Source organism: Haliotis cracherodii, unplaced genomic scaffold, assembly GCF_022045235.1.
Source record: "Haliotis cracherodii isolate W230 unplaced genomic scaffold, xgHalCrac1.p SCAF_14, whole genome shotgun sequence".
Lineage (NCBI taxonomy): Eukaryota > Metazoa > Mollusca > Gastropoda > Lepetellida > Haliotidae > Haliotis > Haliotis cracherodii.
Genome location: NW_027266269.1, coordinates 7,378,906 through 7,384,866, shown reverse-complemented (window position 1 = coordinate 7,384,866; position 5,961 = coordinate 7,378,906). Strand labels below are relative to the sequence as shown.

The 5,961-nt window shown below is 46.4% G+C and overlaps 1 pseudogene; it reads left to right on the top strand.

The window, feature by feature from the left end:
- The first annotated feature begins 556 nt into the window (after positions 1-556).
- On the top strand, positions 557-5,961 carry LOC139460194 (uncharacterized; annotated as a pseudogene).

Sequence of the window (5,961 nt, the reverse complement as noted above, 5' to 3'; positions counted from 1 at the left end):
TACGTGTGTGTGTGTTTGTGTGGCTGCTTGTACTAGTCCGGACTGACGCCGATTTATAGTGCTAGCTCACTGAGATACCATACCGCGGTTTAACATGAATTCCCCACTCAGACACAGTATTCTGACTCCGAGCCGACCAGTCCTTGTTTTAGCCCCTTAATGCCGAGCGCCAGACAGGGTAACAACAAGTACCATCTTTTAACGTCTTTTGGTATGACGCGGTCGGGGATCGAACCCCGGACCTTCCGCTCTTCGGGCGGACGCTCTACTAGACCACGGAGGCGGTCCCGATGGCAGTGTGTAAACAATCCCATGATTTAAGAAGCGATTTGTATAACACTAAATTACTGCTAGCTTCCAACCCTATTCTCCTTCAGTTATTAGACCCATTGTACTGCTATTATTTTATTGTTAATATATTTTATGGATTATTCAATGATCGCGTGACGTCATTTGCTGAGTTCATATTTGAGTTCTGTACCTACCGATTTCTGTGTTAACCTTTGCATTTCAATTTGAAAATGACCTCGTGGTAAATTTCAGTTTGTGGAACAAGATGCTGCGCCTGAGCCACGCCCTGGTCCTGCTGCTGGTGGTAGCGATGCTGATGCCGGAGAGTGACGGCTGGTGGCTGAGTCGTCGGAGACGTCGGAGGCGTCACACGGTCGTGATACGTCACACCTACCACAGACACATCAACAACTGCCACTGCGGCAAGTACCTCAGGACTCTAATGGACTAGTTCAAGAACATTCTGTCAAAGACCAAACTGGGAAGACGGGACGTTTCCACGATTCTGGACGTTGATGAAGACGACCCACTCCTGACAGAGATCCTTCAGAAACGTGAGCATAACAAGATTATTCTAAATCGGTCGGGGTCGTCTTCAAGGCTCTCCCTGCCACGCTTACGGTTCACGGGACATCCTTGCCTAGTGGTGTGCGCATATCTTCTCGGATGGCGTTTGGTGTAAAGCCCTTTCCTCCAAGTGCTAGATCACTAGATCACTGTTCGTAACTCAGCTGCATCATTCGCCCTTTTTACAAAGATCCCAGACCCATGCTTATTTCACTGACTCAAGTATTTCTTATTTGAAAGGCATTTGGACTCAAGTCATGTAACGTCAACAAAATAAGATTTCACAATAACAATCGCAGATAACTTATCTCTTGTTTGTAAACAAACGCGCTTTTTCAGAAATCAGTATAGAACGGACTTATGCAAGTATTTGGGGGCGCTTTACATATTATTTTGTTAATTATATAGATATGCTACTACAACTGCGACAGTGAGTTGCATGACAAAATATATTTATACATCAAAGTGACGTATCGCTAGCTCTCCGTTGGGCTTCGATGACAGCACGTGGAGCTGTACAACCAATGTAAACAAAGGATAACTACGCAAAAACAAGTAGATCTTCACGCAGTAGGATACTTTCGTAATGAACCGTAACAGTTCTTTGACATTTGTTTATGAAAATGTGTAGTTGTCAAACAAGAAACAGATGAAAAGCACATGCAATATCTATATATGGACTGTGAGAGATGTGACGAATCGTCACATGGCGCTGGCCTCTGGCAGAGGTACTGTGCTGGCTGGCTGCCGGCCGCATGGAACTCTGGGTAGGAGAGTGTTGTATTCCCTAAGTCCACCATATAGATACAAGTTGCATCAGATCAGTTGAAAACGGAAAGGACAACCTAAAATGAAGTCCATCCAGTGAGTGACATCATGAGCATTAATCATCCCAATTGGGATATGATGACATGCATCAACCAAGTCAGCGAGCCTGACCACCCGATCACGTTAGTCGCCTTTTAAGACAAGCATGGGTTGCTGAAGACCTATTCTACCCCGGATCTTCACGAAGCCCATATTAAACGCTAAAATGACCAGTTTCTTCGCCATCATGACCACAAAAGATAAATAATGTTATTAATGCCGAACAATGTTTTTCTACTTGCAAAAATACATTACACTACAGAAACTGGTCATTTAAGCGCTTAATATGGGCTTCGTGAGGTCCGGGGTAGAACAGGTCTTCAGCAACCCATGCTTGCCGTAAGAGGCGACTATGCTTGTCGTAAGAGGCGACTAACGTGATCGGGTGGTCAGGCTCGCTGACTTGGTTGATGCATGTCATCGTATCCCAATTTCGTGGATCGATGCTCATGATGTCAATCACTGGATTGTCTGGTCCAGCCGCGATTATTTACAGACCGCCGTCACAAAGCTGGAATATTGCTGACGGTGGCGTTAAAGAAAACAAACATATTGTTGCAAAGGAACACAAGGTTGAAACATTGCGTTAAAAACCTCATTTTGTTTGTTTGTTTTAAAAATGATGATGTACTGGCGATTAACAAAATGTGCCTTAAAACAGAACCTCCTATCAGTTTTATTTAAGGCCTACAGCTGTGTTTGAAATAGCAGATTGAATTTACTTGCCATTGGCCTCTTATTAATCTTCACAAATGGCGTCAGATCAAATTGAAGAACAAATCTATTTTTCTCTACAGTCTGAAGCACAATTATTTTTTAATAATTTTATCGGACAATTCTTTTCTTTCGGAAAACCCCCACACCAAATAATATGTGAGGTGAGGTGAAATGGGTTTAATGCATTCAAGATTTTTGCACGTGCATGCATGTGTGTGTGTTTGGCTGCTTCTATTAATCCGGGGGAACGGGTGGCCCAGTCGTCTCAGGCGAGGCGATTCGCTGTGCAGAGTTGCTTCCCTTAGGCACGCCAGAAACCTATGATTGTGGGTTCGAATCCAGGTTCGCCCAGATTATGTTTCTAGGTTTGTGAGCCCCATAAACGTGCTCGTGGGTTTCACCGAAGTGGTAAACGTCTGAGACCTGCATCACTTGGGGCTTTCCTCCCACATTAAGCCTACACGCCGCGATTAGCTGAAATATTGTTAACAGCGGAGTTGAACCCAACTCTCTCACTAACAATTGATCTTGTCCGGACTAATGCCGATTTTATAGTGCTAGCCGACTGAGATACCATGACGCAGTTTTAACGTGAATACCCCACTCATACACAATACTGACTCGTATTGAGCCGACAAGTCCTTGCTTTAGCCCCTTAATACCGAGCAGGTGATGATGAGTGAGTGAGTGAGTATGGTTTTACACCGCTTTTAGCAATATTCCAGCAATATCACGGCAAAAATGGGCTTAACACATTGTACCCAAAGTGATGATGATGATGATGATGATGATGGTGTTTGTTGTTTAACGCCGCACTCAGCAATATTTCAACCAGACAATTTAGTGATTGACATCATGAGCATCGATCTACGCAATTGGGCAAGCATGGGTTGGTAAAGACCTATTCTATCCCGGATCTTCACCTGTCGCCGAGCAAGTACCTTCTTATAACGTCTTTTGGTATACGACATACATAATATGTACATAATATATATTTTGACCTGATATCCTTACAAGGTCAAGCTTTGACTAAATATGAACAACATATTTACAGGCGGCGGGATGGTTACCAAGGAAGAGCTGTCCGATGCTGTCAAGAGAGCGTGTAAGTAAAGGGAGTCTATGTACAGTCAAACACCTTTGTGTCGAAATTTGATATGTCGAACTGACGGTTGTCTCGAAGTAAAAGTTTGGTCCCTGGACATTCCTTCCTTATTACGTGACTGTATATTGTTTTACGCCGCATAAGGCACTATTTCAATTACATGTATACCGGATTGGTCTCATCTTCGATAATCCTGTGTTCAACATCTCAATTTTACATTGAGAAATACTTATTTCCGTCTCCACCGCTGCAATATCTAATTTCTCTCGCTCGTGAGAAAAAAATATTTGTAAGGCTAATTTAGAAACGTGCTATTCGAATCGAATGGAATTGACAATAGTAGTTGTGTACTGTGGTATAGAACCCCCTCAGGATTATGGAACCACTCAGGATTATGGAACCAAGATGGCGGCACATCCTCTGTGACGTCACTTCCGGTCACGTGACCTGCGCAGTGCATGATGGGACTCTGCGCGTGCGCCTCCAAGATGGCGTCGCTTCCGTTTCCGGTGGCGTGCGCCTCCAAGAGGGCGTGGCTTCCGTGTCCGGTGGCGTGCGCCTCCAAGAGGGGGCGTCGCTTCCGTGTCCGGAGGCGCGCGCCTCCAAGAGGGGGCGTCGCTTCCGTGTCCGGAGGCGCGCGCCTCCAAGAGGGGTGGCGCTTCCGTGTCCGGTGGCGCGCGCCTCCAGGGGTGGCGGTGGTGGAGGGAGGGAGGGAGGGAGGGAGGGTGGTGGTGATGAAGGGAGGGAGGAAAGGAGGAGGAGGAGGAGGAGGAGACGGGTTCATGGTGTGGGTGGGTGGGTGGGTGGGAGGATCGTCAAAGCAAAGGAGGAAAGTTGTCTTTCGGGAGAGATGGGTGGCCCTGAAAAGGGCCGTTTTGATATTTACATGCATGTGCACGCCATGGTGCAAAGGCACGGGTGGACTTTCATTTGACGTCTGACAGGACACCTACTGGTGTGCGTTAACCGACGCGCGTAGGTGTCCTTGAGGATGGTCTTACAGTACACACATTGAAATGTTCCATCCCGTGCCCTTGTGCCAAGGGCGTACACAGGCAGACCCCCTTGGCATGTACCGCATTGCCATGGTGGAGGCAATGGCAATGGCGGTACTGCTTCTTTCTTCTCCAACTCCGACCGACACCCTTTGCACAGTGGCAAAGGGTGCACCACTGAGGCTAGCTCCAGATCCCAGTTTTCAGACATTCTTGATTTTTCGAATCAATTTTACAAGTGACACTGATCCACTCGAATCCACTGTTGTTTTATAGGAGAGGTACTGACATCCTCCCTCCTGGTTGGTTCGCCAGGCCGCAGCTCCGATTGGTTCGTTCCGGGGCCTGGTCAGCACCTCGGTTTTCCAAAACGGACCGACCCCTGTGTTTCTTTTCCATAGGAAATGGATTTTACCATGGGAGAGAAAGCACAACCCCGGTTCGGCCAATCAGAGCCCCACCTGGTCCGAGCGCCGCTTCTGATTGGTCGACAACCCAGGCTTCGGATTGGTCCGTTTTCGATCCGGTTTTTTTCTTCTTGGGTAGCCTTGGTATTTTTTTGAGGTAGACGGTCGTCTGAATGCTAAAGGAAGGTGGACCTTCATCGGTAGACATGAACGTGGGAATGTCTACGTGATGTACGTGTGTGTCACTCCCATGCCAATCGGAATGTCATGTGTGCATGTGTGTGTGTGGGTATGTGTGTATGTCTTCAAACAGACGTTGACGTTGATGTATAGAATAGCGTGTGGTCAGGCAAAACGTGGTGTCGCGATGTGAACGTCATGTACACGTAGTGTCATGTGTGTGTGTTTTCAAATTAGTATTATTATTATTATTTAAGGATACCGAGGTGTTGACACCCGTTTAAGTCGACAGACGTACTGCAACACGTGTTTTCATGCACACGTGATGTTTGACTCGTGTCTCCATGCACACGTAGTGTACTACGTGTCTCTATTGATCTATTTATATTTATATCTATTTATTTTATTTTTTAGACGTGTGCCTCCAAGAGGCCTAGGGGAGGGTGTGGGTTCTTTGTTTTGGATTGTCATTGTTTGGCAAAGCAAAGGTAGAAAGTTGTCTTTTGGGTGAGATGGGTGGCCCTGAAAAGGGCCGTTTTGGGAAAGAAGAAAACTTTTCTGCTGCTGTCCAAGAAGAATCATCATGTCCAACCTTATTGACAAGACAAGGATCGTCGAAGGGGTACTTGCTGTCATCTGGGTATACCATCTGGGTATGTCATCAGGGTGACCACCGTGACACCACTTGTAGGGTCCAAAAAAAAAAGAAAAGTTTGTTGGAAACAGGAAGCGGAAACAGATTGAACCATCCACAACAACAGCAGTAGACAAACGGGAACTTGAACGGGAACTGGAACGGGAACTTGAACGGGGAACTGGAACGGGAACTTGA